Below are 17795 nucleotides of genomic sequence, written 5' to 3'. Positions count from 1 at the left end.
ATTTATAGGAAGGGTCTTCAAAAAGTTCATGTAAAATGTGCATTAAAAATTAGGTGTGGCTTTTAATTTTTATACCAAATAACCTTATTTATTTTTAAATTACTTATTTACTTGAGAGACAATGAGAACTTCCACCTATCTGCTGGTTCACTCCCCTAATGCCTAAAATGGCTGGGGCTGGAGCTAGGCCAGGCCAAGCTTGGAGCCAGGAACTTAACCCAGGTCTCTCATGTGCGTGGCAGGGACCCAACTATTGATCCATCACCACTGCCTCCCAGGGTGCACTTTAGCAGGAAGTTGGAAATGGAAGCAGAGCCAGGACTTGAACCCATGTACTCTGATGTGGAATGTGGGCATCTTAACCAGTAGGCTAAACACCTGCCCCCAAACTTATCTTTTAAATTCATTTCTCCAGGAAATTTTTGAAGTGTCTCTATTGATTTTTTAAAAGATTTTATTTATTTATTTGAGAGGTAGAGTTACAGACAGTGAAAGGGGAGACAGAGAGAAAGGTCTTCCTTCCATTGGTTCACTCCCCAAATGGCTGCAATGGCCGGAGCTGTGCCGATCCAAAGCCAGGAGCCAGGAGCTTCTTCCTGGTCCTAATGCTTTTCCAGGCCATAGCAGAGAGCTGGATCAGAAGAGGAGCAGCTGGGACTAGAACCAGCATAAATATGGGATGCCGGCACCACAGGTGGAGGATTAAACTACTGCACCACAGCACTGGCCCCTCTTTCTATTGATTTAAACATTGTATTGTCATACACTCAGGTGAAAAAAATCATTCTCATATACTACAACTTTACAAAAAATTTAAAAGTAATGGTTCAATATGATACAATATTTCTGCCAAATATATTCATGGCTTAAAAAACTCAGTGCATCTTATAGTTTTTGATAATAGCCAAGCTAACTAATATGAAATGATACATCATTATGGTATTTTTACATTTGTACTTCTCTGATTAGAGATGTTGAACGTTTTTATATAGCTATCTGTTTTATAGATTCTTTTTTTCATAAAAGACTTATTTATTTATTTGAAAGTCAGAGTTATACAGAGAGAGAAGGGGAGGCAGAGAGCAAGAGAGAGAGAGAGAGAGAAAGAGAGAGTTCATCCATCCACTGGTTCGGCTGCACTGATCTGAAGCCAGGACCCAGGAGCCTCCTCTGGGTCTCCCACATGGGTGCAAGGGCCTAAGGACTTGGGCCATCCTCCAATGCTTTCCCAAGGCATAGCAGAGAGCTGGATCAGAAGTGGAGCAGCAGGGTCTTAAACCGGCGCCCATATGGGATGTCGGCACTGCAGGCAGTGGCTTTACCTGCTACACCACAGTGCTGGCCCCTGTCTTGTAGATTCTTTTGAGAAATGTCAGCTCCAGCCCTTTGCCCATTTTTAATAGGGCTATTTCTTTTCTTGTTATTGTGTATGCATTCCTTATGTATTTTGGCTACTAGCCCCTCATCTAATGTGCGATTTGCAAATATTTTCTCCCAATCTCTGGGATGTGTCTTCTCTCTATTAATTTGTTTCTTTTGCTTTGTAGAATTTTGGGTTTTATGCAAGCCCATCTGTCTATTTTTGCTTTCAATGCCTGTACTTTTGGAGTCAGATCCAAGAAATCTCTGTCCAGACCAATGTTCTAGAGCTTTTCCCTTACATTTTTCTTAGTAGTTTAATACACTTGGGTCTTATGTTTAAGTCTTAGCACATTTTGAAGTGATCCTTGTATAAAGAATGAGATGGGGTCAATTTTCATTCTTCCTATGTGTATATCCAGCTTTCCCAACACTATTTACTCAACAGATTATCCTTTCCTCATTGCATATTTTTGGCACCTTTGTCAACAATCAATGAACCACAGATATATGGGCTAATTTCTGGGCCATCTTGTTCCATTGGTCAATGTATATTATTCTTTTTTGTTTCTTTTATGGATTTATTTATTTATTTGAAAGATAGAGTTGAGAGAGAGAGAGAGAGAGAGAGAGAGAGAGTGTGTGTGTGTGTGTGAGAGTGAGAGTGAGTGAGTTCCCAAATGGCCACAGTGGCTAGGATCGCAGCAGACCAAAGCCAGGAGCCCAGAGTTTCTTCCAGGTCTCCTACGTGAGTGCAAAGGCACAAGGACTTAGGCCATCCTCTTCTGCTTTCTAGAAGCATCAGCAGTGAGCTGGATCAGAAGTGGAGCAGCTGGATACACACTGGTGCCAACTGGGATGCCAGTGTTGCAGGCAGAGGCTTAACCTGTTAGGCCATAATGCAGGCCCCTACCATGCTCTTTTGATTACTATATCTTTGTAACATATCTTGAGATTCAGTATATGATATCTACTACTTTGTTCTTTTTGAAGAAGATTGCTTTGGCTATATGGGGTCTTCTGTGTTTCCAAATGAATTTTGAAAGTTTTTCTATATCTGTGAAGAATGACATTGGGATTTTGATAAAGATAGCAATGAGGTTGTAGATTGCTTGGGAAGTATGGACATTTAAACAACATTGATTCTGCTAACCTATAAACAAATGGGGCATTTTTCCATTTATCTGTATCATCTTCATTTTCCTTCATCAATGTTTTATTGCTTTCAGTGTATAGGTCTTTCACTTTCTCCCCCTTAAATTTACTCCTAAGTATATTTTATATCTGATGTTACTATAATGGAATTATTTTCTTGATTTCTTTTTCAAACTGTTTGTTGTTAGTGTTGGATGCCAGTTAGAAATACCAATAGAACAATAGTGAAGAAATGCTAATGATATTGTATCCTGGAACTTAATTGTGAATTTGTTTATTAGTTCTAATAGTTTTTTGGTAGAATCTTTTGGATTTCATATATATAAGATCATGATCACCAGCAAGAGTTGGTGAGGATGTGGAGAAAAGGAAATCCTTACATATTGTTGGCTGGAATGTAAACTAGTACAGTCATTTTGGAAAACATTATGGAGATTCTTTAAAAAACTAAAGATAGAGTTAACAACTGATCCAACATCCCAACCCCACTCCTGGGTATATATCCAAAGGCATTGAAATTAGGTTGCTTAAGTGAGGTATGCATTCCTGTGTTCATTGCAGCATTATTCATAAGAGCCAAGATTTGGAACAACCTAAGGTTCCTTCAACAGATTAATTGATTTTAAATGTGAGTTATAGTCATATCTCTATCTATAAGGTAGATAGAGGGATAGACAGATTAGATATAGACAGGTAGATAGATATGGAAATACTATTCAGCTTTTATGAAGGAAACAACAGCAGGAATTTCTGTTGCAGCAAAATGGATGGATGAATTCACAGAAGTGGAGGGTAGTATGGTGATACCCAGAGGTGGAAAGGGGGTGTGGCTGGGGAAGGCAGATGTTGGCCAATGAGTTGTAAAGTTACAATCAAGCAGGTTGGATTCTAGTGCATAGCAGGGAAACTATAGCTGTAATAGTATATATATACATATATATGTACTATTATATATATGTATATATATACATATATACATATATGTGTGTGTGTGTGTGTTGCCAAAATGACTAAAAGAAGATATTTAAATGTTTGACTCCAAAAACAAAGATAATATTTTATTTGAGGTGATGGATGTTTCCTTTCTTTGATCACCACACAATGTATATCTCTACTGAAATACCACATTTTACTCCTTCTACTAAAAATAAAATGAAAATATAAAAGAGAATGCCTCTTGGGATGTAGGGAAAAAGGTAGCCTAATCCACTGTTGGTGGGAATGTAAACTGCTGCAGCCACTGTGGAAGACAGTATGGAGGGGCTGGTGCTGTGATGCAGTGGGTTAACACCCTGGCCTGAAGCACTGGCATCCCATATGGGTGCCAGATCTAGTCCTGGCTGCTCCAATTCCAATCCAGCTCTCTGCTATGGCAGAGAAAGCAGTAGAAGATGGCCTGGGTCTTTGGGCCCCTGCGCCCACATGGGAGACCTGGAAGAAGCTCTTGGCTCCTGGCTTTGGATAGGCACAACTCTGGCCACTGCAGCCATCTGGGGAGTGAACCAACAGATGGAGGACTTCTCTCTTTCTCTGCCTCTCCTCTCTCTGTGTAACTCTGACTTTCAAAAAAATAAATAAATCTTTTTAAAATACAGTATGGGGATACCTCAGAAATCTGAATATAGACCTACCATATGACCCAGCCATCCCACTCCTGAGAATCTACCTGAACCAAAAGAAAGCAGCATATGAACTAGATATCTGTACCCCCATGTTCATTGCAGTACAATTCACAATAGCTAATATATGAATCAACCCAGATGTCCACCAGCTGTTGACAAGATAAAGAAATTATGGTATATATACAATATGGAGTACTACTCAGCTATAAAAAATATGAAATCCTGTCTTTTGCAATAAAATGGATACAACTGGAAATCATTATATTTAGTAAAATAAGGCAGTCCCAAAAAAACAAATGCCACGTTTTTCCTTATCTGAGGTAACCAATAGAGTACCTAAAATGTAATGTATTGCAGTGAAATGGACATTTTGAGATTCAATGATTGTTTATAGTACTTGTCTCTTCTGTTGAGGAACAGTTTTTTTTTCCTTCATAATATTTGCTGAACTCTTTTACTTAGTGTAGGGTTAACTTCACGATCATTAAGTAAACTGAAAGTAGGTCTTTGTAAAAATTAAGAGAGGGAATGCTAGAGGGGGGAGGAAGAAAGGTTGGAGCATAGGCAGGAGGAAGGGTAGGGTGGGAAGTACCACTATGTTCCTTAATCTGTATATATGAATACATGAAACTTGTATAACTTAACTAATTTTTTTAAAAAAATGAAACTAAAGAGAGCAGCAAGATGGTGGAATAGGAAGGGGAGCACACTGATAGTCCGGGAAGAGACAGTTTAATAAAAGTGGAGATACTGCAGGTTCAAGGAAGAGTAGGGGAAGAAACAGCAGAGGAAACTTCCAGAACTAGTGATTCATAGTGGACCTGCGTGGAGGGCATGGGAGCCCACACTCGGGACACCAGCAGCAGAATCAACGCACCAGCGCTGGAACACAAGCTAAGCCGAACCTCAATAGCCCAAGACACTGGTGGGCAAGCAGAAAGAGGAGACTAGAGGGAATGAGGCTTGAAACCCCGTGGGGAAAAGTTCACCAGGCTAGCTAGAAGAGAGAGAGAGAAAAAAAAGTGACCGATATGGACACGAGTTTCTCTCTCTCCACTCACCTCTCAAAGGCGAGCAAGACAGAGCAGGCGCCATTTTAGACATACATCATAAGTGGGGCGACCTTAGGGCTGCACCCGCCCTCAGCCAGCAGAAAAATCTGACTCTGGGGAGGGGGGTGAAATAACAGCAGATTAGGACCTAGTGAATGTGTGGTGCTAATGAACTGAGATTGTGAAAAAAGAGATGGCGGGTGAGAGAACTCACAGAATTCATGTGAGTACTCTCCAGAGACACTACAATGCAGTAACCTTGGCAACCCAGTAGGAGACTGCAGGAGAATTTGAGCCCACACTGAGGGCAGAACAGATTCCCTGTGTGGTCCTTGGGAAAGAGCTTCTGATCTCTGGCTCCTGTGGGTTTATCATTTGCCTGCTAATTACCTTCAATTCCACTCAGCTGTGCAGAATTACTTCCCTTCTGAATCAAAAAAAGAAAGAGATTTACCACGCCTAACCTGGGAGTGTCACCTTTGGCACACCCTAAACCTGAGGAACCAAACAGAGCTTTCTGGCCACACCCATCTCAAGCCTCTAGGATCCATCAAAAGCAGACAGTCCACTTAATACAGTCATAGTATAACAAGAAAAAAACACCACAGTGAGGGAAGAAGAATCCAAAGAATATCTCCACAATGTGAAGCAACAAATGCAGAAACCAAGGAAACAAGAACAAGGAAGGCATTATGACACTCCCAAATGAACAAGACACCCCAAGCCAAGATTATGAAGATGATGAGATGGAAGAAATGCAAGATACCGATTTCAAAAAATTTATAAGAACAATTAGAAGTTTTCAAAAACATGGTTGAGCTACAGAAATCCTTACTGGACAGGATAGAAAATCTCCTTCGAGAAAATGAAATCTTAAGGAGGAATCAAAATGAAACGCTGAAACTAGTAGAACAGGAAAGTGTGATAGTGAAGAGAAATCGAAATGAAGAACTCAATAGATCAAATGACAAACACATTAGAGAGCCTTAAAAACAGGGTCAGTGAAGCAGAAGAGAGAATATCAGACTTAGAGGACAGAGCAATGGAAAGTATACAGTCAAAGAAAAGAAGAGGAAATTAGAAATCTAAAAAATATTGTTGGGAATCTACAGGATACTATTAAAAAAACCAACATTCGAGTTCTAGGAGTTCCTGAAGGCATGGAGAGAGAGAAAGGATTAGAAGGCCTTTTTAGTGAGATACTAGCAGAGAATTTTCCGGGTTTGGAGAAGGACAGAGACATCCTAGTACAGGAAGCTCATAGAACCCCCAGTAAACATGACCAAAAGAGATCCTCACCACGACACGTTGTAATCAAACTCACCACAGTGAAATAGAAAGAAAAGATCCTACAATGTGCAAGAGAGAAATGTCAGATTACTCTCAGAGGATTTCCAATTAGACTCACAGCTGATTCTCATCAGAAACCCTACAGGCTAGAAGGGAATGGCGAGACATAGTCCAGGTACTAAGAGAAAAAATTGCCAGCCCAGAATATTATATCCTGCAAAGCTCTCATTTGTGAATGAAGGTGAAATAAAGATCTTTCATGGCAAACAGAAATTGAAAGAATTTGTCTCCACACGCCCAGCCCTGCAAAAGATGCTTAAAGATGTGTTACACACAGAAACACAGAAACACGGTCATCAATATGAAAGAAGGTAAAGGAAGGAAACCTCACAGCAAAAAATCACAGGAAGTTCAAAACATATATTAGAAAATATCGTTGGCAAATGGCAGGGCAAAGTTACTACTAATCAATAGTCACATTGAATGTTAATGGACTTAACTCTTCAGTTAAAAGACACAGATTGGTTGATTGGGTTAAGGAACAAAACCCATCTATTTGCTGCTTACAAGAAACACATCTTTCCAACAAAGATGTGTACAGACTGAAGATGAAAGGCTGGAAAAAGATATACCATGCCAACGGAAATGAAAAAAAGAGCGGTCGTAGCCATCTTAATATCAAAACATAAACTTTAACACAAAAACTGTTAATAGACACAAAGAGGGGCACTATATAATGATTAAGGGATCAATTCAACAGGAAGATATAATGATTATCAATGTATATGCACCTAATTACAGGGCACCGGTTTATTAAAAGATTTGTTAAGGACTTAAAGGGAAAATTAGACTCCAATACAATAGTACTGGGGACTTTAATACTCCACTCTCAGAAATAGAACAACAGGACAGAAGATCAACAAGGAGACAGTAGATTTAAACGACACTATAGCCCAAATGGATCTAACAGATATCTACATAACTTTCAATCCTACACATAACGAATTTACATTCTTTTCAGCAGTACATGGAACCTTCTCTAGGATTGACCACATAGTAGGCCATAAAGCAAGTCTCAGCAAATTCAAAAGAATTAGAATCATTCGATGCAGCTCCTCAGACCATAGAGGAATGAAGTTGGAGATTAGCAACTCAGGAATCCCTAGAGCATATGCAAACACATGGAGATTGAACAACATGCTCCTGAATGAACAATGGGTCATAGAAGAAATCAAAAGAGAAATCAAAAATTTTCTGGAAGTAAATGAGGATAACAGCACAACATACCAAAACTTATGGGATACAGCAAAAGCAGTGTTAAGAGGAAAGTTTATAGCAATAGGTGCCTACATCAAGAAATTGGAAAGGCACCAAATAAATGAGCTTTCAATTCATCTCAAGGATCTAGAAATCTGCAGCAAAAAAGACCAAAATCTAGTAGGAGAGAAATAATTAAAATCAGAGAAGAAATTAACAGGATTGAATAAAAAAATTACAAAAAATCATTCAAACGAGGAGCTGGTTCTTTGAAAAAATAAACAAAATTGACACCCCATTGGCCCAACTAACTAAAAAAAGAAAAGACCCAAATCAATAAAATCAGAGATGAAAAAGGAAACGTAACAACAGACACCACAGAAATAAAAAGAATCATCAGAAATTACTACAAAGAGTTGTATGCCAGCAAACAGGGAAACCTATCAGAAATAGATAGATTCCTGGACACATGCAACCTACCTAAATTGAACCAGGAAGATATAGAAAACATAAACGGACCCATAACTGAGACAGAAATGGAAACAGTAATAAAGGCCCTCCCAACAAAGAAAAGCCCAGGGCCAGATGGATTCACTGCTGAATTCTACCAGACATTTTTTTTTAAACTTTTATTTAATGCATATAAATTTCCAAAGTACGACTTATGGATTACAATGGCTTTCCCCCCGTACCGTCCCTCCCACCCACAACCCTCCCCTTTCCCACTCCCTCTCCCCTTCCATTCACATCAAGATTCATTTTCGATTATCTTAATATACAGAAGATCAGCTTAGTATACATTAAGTATGGATTTCAACAGTTTGCTCCCACACAGAAACATAAAGTGAAAAATAATAGATGATTTTTTAAAATGATGATGAAATCAGAGCAGACCTATTGTCATGTTTAATCCCAGTGAGAGTCAAGTTGGGAATTGATAATTTCTTTTTTTTTTTTTTTTTTTTTTACAGAGGATCAGTTTAGTATGCATTAAGTAAGGATTTCAACAGTTTGCACCCCCATAGAAACACAAAGTGAAATATATTGTTTGAGTACTCGTTATAGCATTAAATCTCAATGTACAGCACATTAAGGATAGAGATCCTACATGAGGAGTAAGTGCACAGTGACTCCTGTTGTTGACTTTACCAATTGACACTCCTGTCTATGGCATCAGTAATCTCCCTATGCTCCAGTCATGAGTTTCCAAGGCTATGGAAGCCCTCTGAGTTCTCTGATTCTTATCTTGTTTAGACAAGCTCATAGTCAAAGTGGAGGTTCTCTCCTCCCTTCAGAGAAAGGTACCTCCTTCTTTGATGGCCTGTTCTTTCCACTGGGATCTCACTCGCAGAGATCTTTTGCCAGAGTGTCTTGGCTTTCCATGCCTGAAATACTCTCATGAGCTTTTCAGCCAGCTCCGAATGCCTTTAGGGCTGATTCTGAGGCCAGAGTGCTATTTAGGACATCTGCCATTCTATGAGTCTGCTGAGATTCTCACTTCCCATGTTGGATCACTCTCCCCTTTATTTACTCCATTGGTTAGCGTTAGCAGGTACTAGACTTGTCTATGTGCTCCCTTTGACTCCCAGTCCCTTCACCATGACCAACTGTGAACTGAAACTGATCACCTGGAACAGTGAGATGGCATTGGTACATGCCACCTCGATGGGATTGAATTGGAATCCCCTGGTATGCTTCCAACTCCACCACTTGGGGCAAGTCAGCCTGAGCATGTCCCAAATTATACATCTCTTCCCTCTCCCATTCCCACCACCATGTTCAACAGGGATCACATTTCAGTTAATTTTCAACACTTAAGAATAACTGTGCATCAATTACAGATCTAAACCAGTCATATTAAGTAGAACAGATAAAAAAAACTACTAAGAGGGATAATGTATTTAGTTGTTCATTAACAGTCAGGGCTATGCTGATCAAGCCACCATTTCCCATAGTGTCCACCTCACTCCAACAGGTTTCCCTCTTGGTGTTCAGTCAGTCGTCACCGATCAGGGAGAACATATGGTATTTGTCCCTTTGGGACTGGCTTATTTCACTCAGCATGATGTGTTCCAGATTCCTCCATTTTGTTGCAAATGACTGGATTTCGTTATTTCTTACTGCGGTATAGTATTCTAAAGAGTACATATCCCATAATTTCTTTATCCAGTCTATCGTTGATGGGCATTTAGGTTGGTTCCAGGTCTTAGCTATTGTGAATTGAGCTGCAATAAACATTAGGGTGCAGACCTCTTTTTTGTTTGCCAATTTAAATTCCTTTGGGTAAATTCCAAGGAGTGGGATGGCTGGGTTGTATGGTAGGGTTATATTCAGGTTTCTGAGGAATCTCCAGACTGACTTCCATAGTGGTTTGACCAGTTTGCATTCCCACCAACAGTGGGTTAGTGTCCCTTTTTCCCCACATCCTCGCCAGCATCTGTTGTTGGTAGATTTCTGAATGTGAGCCATTCTAACCGGGGTGAGGTGAAACCTCATTGTGGTTTTGATTTGCATTTCCCTGATTGCTAATGACCTTGAACATTTTTTCATGTGCCTGTTGGCCATTTGGATTTCCTCTTTTGAAAAATGTCTATTGAGGTCCTTGGCCCATCTCTGAAGTGGGTTGTTGGTTTTGTTTTTGTGGAGTTTCTTGATCTCTTTGTAGATTCTGGTTATTAACCCTTTGTCTGTTGCATAGTTTGCAAATATTTTTTCCCATTCTGTCGGTTGTCTTTTCACTCTCCTCACTGTTTCTTTTACAGTACAGAAACTTCTCAATTTGATGCAATCCCAATAGTTGATTTTGGCTTTGACTGCCTGTGCCTCCCGGGTCTTTTCCAGAAATTCTTTGCCTGTGCCAATATCTTGAAGGGTTTCTCCAATGTTCTCTAGTAACTTGATGGTGTCAGGTCGTAGATTTAGGTCTTTAATCCATGTGGAGTGGATTTTTGTGTAAGGTGTAAGGTAGGGGTCTTGCTTCATGATTCTGCACGTGGAAATCCAATTTTCCCAGCACCATTTATTTAATAGACTGTCCTTGCTCCAGGAATTAGTTTTAGATCCTTGATCAAATATAAGTTGGCTGTAGATGTTTGGGTTGATTTCTGCTGTTTCAATTCTGTTCCATTGGTCTATCCATCTGTTTCTGTACCAGTACCATGCTGTTTTAATTACAACTGCCCTGTAGTATGTCCTGAAATCTGGTATTGTGATGCCTCCGGCTTTGTTTTTGTTGTACAAGATTGCTTTAGCTATTCGAGGTCTCTTGTGCCTCCATATAAATTTCAGCACCATTTTTTCCAGATCTGAGAAGAAGGTCTTCGGTATCTTGATTGGTATTGCATTGAATCTGTAAATTGCTTTTGGGAGAATGGACATTTTGATGATATTGATTCTTCCAATCCATGAGCATGGAAGATTTTTCCATTTCTTGGTATCCTCTTCTATTTCTTTCTTTAAGGTTTTGTAATTTTCATCGTAGAGATCTTTAACGTCTTTGGTTAAGTTTATTCCAAGGTATTTGATTGTTTTTGTAGCTATTGTGAATGGGATTGATCTTAGAAGTTCTTCCTCAGCCATGGCATAGCCTGTGTATACAAAGGCTGTTGGTTTTTGTGCATTGATTTTATACCCTGCTACTTTGCCAAACTCTTCTATGAGTTCCAATAGTCTCTTAGTAGAGTTCTTTGGGTCCTCTAAATAAAGAATCATGTCATCTGCAAAGAGGGATAGTTTGAGCTCTTCCTTCCCAATTTGTATCCCTTTAATTTCTTTTTCTTGCCTAATAGCTCTGGCTAGAACCTCCAGAACTATATTGAATTCAGTGGTGAGAGTGGGCATCCCTGTCTGGTTCCAGATCTCAGTGGAAATGCTTCCAACTTTTCCCCATTCAATAGGATGTTGGCTGTGGGTTTTTCATAGATTGCTTTGATTGTATTGAGGAATGTTCCTTCCAAACCCAGTTTGCTTAGAGTTTTCATCATGAACGGGTGTTGTATTTTATCAAATGCTTTCTCGGCATCTATTGAGATAATCATATGGTTTTTCTTCTGCAGTCTATTAATGTGGTGTATCACATTGATTGTCTTGCGCACATTAAACCATCCCTGCATACCAGGGATGAATCCCACTTGGTCTGGGTGGATGATCTTTCTGATGTGTTGTTGCATTCTATTGGCGAGAATTTTATTGAGGATTTTTGCATCTATGTTCATCAGGGATATTGGTCTGTAATTCTCTTTCAGTGCTGCATCTTTTTCCGGCTTAGGAATTAAGGTGATGCTGGCTTCATAGAAAGAATTTGGGAGGACTCCCTCTTCTTCGATTGTTCTGAATAGTTTGAGAAGAATTGGAGTTAGTTCTTCTTTAAACGTCTGGTAGAATTCAGCAGTGAATCCATCTGGTCCTGGGCTTTTTTTGTTGGGAGGGCCTTTATTACTGTTTCAATTTCTGTCTCAGTTATGGGTCTGTTTAGGTTTTCGATGTCTTCCTGGTTCAATTTAGGCAGGTTGCATGTGTCCAGGAATCTATCCATTTCTGATAGGTTTCCCTGTTTGCTGGCATACAAGTCCTTGTAGTAATTTCTGATGATTCTTTTTATTTCTGTGGTGTCTGTTGTTACATTTCCTTTTTCATCTCTGATTTTATTGATTTGGGTCTTTTCTCTTCTTTTTTTAGTTAGTTGGGCCAATGGGATGTCAATTTTGTTTATTTTTTCAAAAAACCAGCTCTTCGTTTGACTGATTTTTTGTAATGTTTTTCTTGATTCAATCCTGTTGATTTCTTCTCTGATTTTAATTATTTCTCTTCTCCTACTAGATTTGGGTCTGATTTGCTGTAGGTTTTCTAGATCCTTGAGGTGAATTGAAAGCTCATCTATTTGGTGTCTTTCCAATTTCTTGATGTAGGCACCTATTGATATAAACTTTCCTCTTAACACTGCTTTTGCTGTGTCCCATAAGTTTTGGTATGTTGTGCTGTTATCCTCATTTACTTCCAGAAAGTTTTTGATTTCTCTTTTGATTTCTTCTATGACCCATTGTTCATTCAGGAGCATGTTGTTCAATCTCCATGTGTTTGCGTATGCTCTAGGGATTCCTGAGTTGGTAATTTCCAACTTCATTCCTTTATGGTCTGAGAAGCTGCATGGTATGATTCTAATTCTTTTGAATTTGCTGAGACTTGCTTTATGGCCTAGTATGTGGTCAATCCTAGAGAAGCTTCCATGTACTGCTGAGAAGAATGCAAAATCTTTAGCTGTAGGATTGAAAGTTCTGTATATATCTGTTAGATCCATTTGGGCTATAGTGTCGTTTAAATCTACTGTATCCTTGTTGATCTTCTGACCGGATGATCTGTCTATTTCTGAGAGTGGAGTATTGAAGTCCCCCAGTACTACTGTATTGGGGTCTAAGTCTCCCTTTAAGTCCGTTAATAAATCTTTTAGATAAACTGGTGCCCTGTAGTTAGGTGCATATACATTGATAATTGTTATATCTTCCTGTTGAATTGATCCCTTAATCATGATATAGTGTCCCTCTTTGTCTCTCTTAACAGTTTTTGTGGTAAAGTTTATGTTGTCCGATATTAAGATGGCTACGCCCGCTCTTTTTTCATTTCTGTTGGCATGGTATATCTTTTTCCAGCCTTTCACTTTCAGTCTGTATGGATCTTTGTTGGAAAGATGTGTTTCTTGTAAGCAGCAAATAGATGGGTTTTGTTCCTTAACCAATCAGCCAATCGGTGTCTTTTAACTGGACAGTTCAGGCCATTCACGTTCAAAGTGACTAATGATAAGTGGTAACTTTGCCCTGCCATTTGCCAAAGACAAGTTCTAATATATGCTTTGAATTCCCTGTGATCTTTTGCTGTGAGGTTTCCTTCCTTGGTTTCCTTCCTTTACCTTCTTTCATATTGATGACCGTGTTTCTTTGTTTCTGTGTGTAACACATCTTTAAGCATCTTTTGCAGGGCTGGACGAGTGGCAACAAATTCTTTCAATTTCTGTTTGCAATGAAAAGTCTTTATTTCACCTTCATTCACAAATGATAGCTTTGCAGGATATAATATTCTGGGCTGGCAGTTGTTCTCTCTTAGTACCTGGGCTATATCTCGCCATTCCCTCCTAGCTTTTAGAGTTTCTGATGAGAAGTCAGCTGTGAGTCTGATTGGAGATCCTCTGAGAGTAATCTGACGTTTCTCTCTTGCACATTTTAGGATCTTTTCTGTATTTTTCACTGTGGAGAGTTTAATTACAACGTGTCGTGGTGAGGATCTCTTTTGGTCGTGTTTATTAGGGGTTCTGTGGGCTTCCTTTACTAGGATTTCTCTGTCCTTCTCCAAACCTGGGAAATTTTCTGCTAATATCTCACTAAAAAGGCCTTCTAATCCTTTCTCTCTCTCCATGCCTTCAGGAACTCCTATAACCCGAATGTTGTGTTTTTTAATAGTATCCTGAAGATTCCCTACAATATGTTTCGGATTTCTAATTTCCTCTTCTTTTCTTTGGTCTGACTGTATCCTTTCCTGTTCTCTGTCTTCTAAGTCCGATATTCTCTCTTCTGCTTCACCCATTCTGTTTGTAAGGCTCTCTATTGTGTTTTTCATTTGATCTATTGAATTCTTCACTTCAGTCACTATCACAGTTTCCTGTTGTACTAGTTGTTTCGTTTCATTTTGATTCCTCCTTAATATTTCATTTTCACGAGAGAGATTTTCTATCTTGTCCATTAAGGATTTGTGTAGTTCCAGAATTTGTTTTTGAGAACTTCTTAATGTTCTTATCAATTTTTTGAGATCTGCTTCTTGCATTTCTTCTATGTCATCATCTTCATAATCTTGAATTGGGGTGTCTTTTTCATTTGAGGGCGTCATGGTGACTTCCTTGTTTTTATTACCTCGGTTTTTGCGTTTGTTATTTGGCATATTGGAGATATTTGGTTTCTTCACTGTGGTGCTTTTTCTTGTTATACTATGACTCTAGATTAAGTGGACTATCTGTTTTTGATGGAGCCTTAGGGCTTGAGATGGGTGTGGCCTGAGAGCTCTGTTTGGTGTGCCAAAGGTGACACTCCCAGGTTAGGGGTGGTAAATCTCTCTCTCTCTTTTTTTTTTTGATTCAAAAGGGAAGTAATTCCGCACAGCTGAACGAAGTTGGAGGTAGTTAGCAGGCAAATGATATACCCACAGGAGCCAGAGATCGGAAGCTCTTTCCCAAGATCCCCACAGGGAATCTGTTCGGCCCTTAGAGTGGGCTCAAATTCTCCTTCAGCCTCCCACTGGGTTGCCAAAGTTACGGAATTGTAGCGTCTCTGGAGAGTGCTCACGTGAATTCCGTGAGTTCTCTCCCCCACCGTCTCTTTTTTCACAGTCTCAGTTCAGTAGCACCACAAATTTACTAGCTCCTAATCTCCTGTTAATTCGCCCCACCCAGAGTCGGGTTTTTCTGCTAGGCTCAGGGCCGGTGCAGACCTGAGGTCGCTCTGCTTATGACGTATGTCCAAGATGGCGCCTGCTCTTTGTCTTGCTCGCCCTTGAGAGGTGAGCGGAGAGAGAGAAACCCGTGTCCGTACTAGTCACCCTTTTTTCTCTCTCTCTCTCTCTTCCAGTTAGCCTTGTGAACTCCCCCCCCCGGGGGTCGTTCCCTCTAGTCTCCTCTCTCCGCTTGCCTGCTGGTGTCTCGGGCTATTGAGGTTCGGCTCACCTCGCGTTCCAGCGCTGGTGTGTTGAGTCTGCCGCTGATGTCTCGAACTGTGGGCTCCCACGCTCTCCACGCAGGTCCGCTGTGAGTCACGCGTTCCGGAAGAGTTTCTTCTGCTGTTTCCTCCCCTACTCTTCCTTGAACCTGCAGTATCTCCACTTTTATTAAACTATCTCTCCCCAGACTATCAGTGTGCTCCCTTCCTATTCCGCCATCTTGCCGGAAATCCCCCTCTACCAGACATTTAAAGAAGAACTAACTCCAATTCTTCTCAAACTATTCAGAACAATCAAAAAAGAGGGAATCCTCTCAAATTCTTTCTATGAAGCCAGCATCACCTTAATTCCTAAGCCAGAAAAAGATGCAGCATTGAAAGAAAATTACAGACCATAACCCTGATGAACATAGATGCAAAAATCTAAATTTCTGGCCAATAGAATGCAACAACACATCAGAAAGATCATCCACACATACCAAGTGGGATTTATCCCTGGTATGCAGGGATTGTTTAATGTGCGCAAGACAATCAATGTGATACACCACATTAACAGACTGCAGAAGAAAAACCATATTATTATCTCAATAGATGCAGAGACAGCATTTGATAAAATACAATATCCTTTCATGATGAAAACTCTAAGCAAACTGGGTATGGAAGGAACATTCCTCAATACAATGAAAGCAATTTATGAAAAACCGATGGTCAGCATCCTATTGAATGGGTAAAGTTGGAAGCATTTCCACTGAGATCTGGTACCAGACAGGGATTCACACTCTCACCACTGCTATTCATTATAGTTCTGGAATTTTTAGCCAGAGCTATTATGCAAGAAAAAGAAATGAAAGGGATAGAAATTGTTAAGGAAGAACTCAAACTATCCCTCTTTGCAGATGATATGATTCTTTACTTAGGGGATCCAAAGAACTCTACTAAGAGACTATTAGAACTCATAGAAAAGTTTGGCAAAGTAGCTGGGTATAAAATCAATGCACAAAAATCAACAGCCTTTGTATACACAGGCTATGCCATGGCTGAGGAAGAACTGCTAAGATCAATCCCATTCACAATAACGACAAAAACAATCAAATACCTTGGAATAAATTTAACCAAGGACATTAAAGATCTCTACAATGAAAATTACAAAACCTTAAAGAAACAAGTAGAAGAGGATACCCAAAAAAATGGAAAAATCTTCCATGCTCATGGATTGGAAGAATCAACATCATCAAAATGTCCATTCTCCCAAAAGCAATTTATAGATTCAATGCAATACCAATGAAAATACCGAAGACATTCTCGTCAGGTTGTGAAAAATTAATGCTGAAATTCATGTGGAGACACAGGAGACCTCGAATAGCTAAAGCAATCTTGGACAACAAAAACAAAGCCGGAGGCATCTCAATACCAGATTACAGGGCATACTACAGGGCAGTTGTAATCAAAACAGCATGGTCCTGGTACAGAAACAGATGGATAGACCAATGGAACAGAATTGAAACACCAGAAATCAACCCAAACTTCTACAGCCAACTTATATTTGATCAAGGATCTAAAACCAATCCCTGGAGTAAGGACAGGCTATTAAATAAATGGTGCTGGGAAACTGGATTTCCACGTGCAGAATCATGAAGCAAGACCCCCCTACCTTTCACCTTAAACAAAAATCCACTCAACATGGATTAAAGACTTAAATCTATAATCGACACCATCAAATTATTAGAGAACATTGGAAAAACCCTGCAAGATATTGGCACAGGCACAGAATTTCTGGAAAAGACCTGGGAGGCACAGGCAGTCAAAGCCAAAATTAATATTTGGGATTGCATCAAACTGAGAAGTTTCTGTACTTCAAAAGAAACAGGAACGTGAAGAGGCAACAGACAGAATGGGAAAAAATATTTGCAAACTATGCGTTGATAATCAGAATCTACAAAGAGATCAAGAAACTCCGCAACATCAAAACACACAACCCACTTAAGAGATGGGCCAAGGACCTCAATAGACATTTTTCAAAAGAGGAAATCCAAATGGCCAACAGACACATGAAAAAATGTTCAAAATCACTAGCAATCAGGGAAATGCACATCAAAACCACAATGAGGTTTCACCTCACCCCGGTTAGAATGGCTCACATTCAGAAATGTACCAATAATAGATGCTGGCGAGGATGTGGGGAAAAAGGGACACTAACCCACTGTTGGTGGGAATGCAAACTGGTCAAACCACTATGGAAGTCAGTCTGGAGATTCCTCAGAAACCTGAATATAACCCTACCATACAACCCAGCCATCCCACTCCTTGGAATTTACCCAAAGGAAATTAAATTGGCAAACAAAAAACTGTCTGAACATTAATGATTA

Source organism: Oryctolagus cuniculus, chromosome 5, assembly GCF_051225735.1.
Source record: "Oryctolagus cuniculus isolate XC-2025 breed Fujian yellow rabbit chromosome 5, ASM5122573v1, whole genome shotgun sequence".
Classification (NCBI taxonomy): Eukaryota; Metazoa; Chordata; class Mammalia; order Lagomorpha; family Leporidae; genus Oryctolagus; species Oryctolagus cuniculus.
This window is presented reverse-complemented; position numbering follows the sequence as displayed.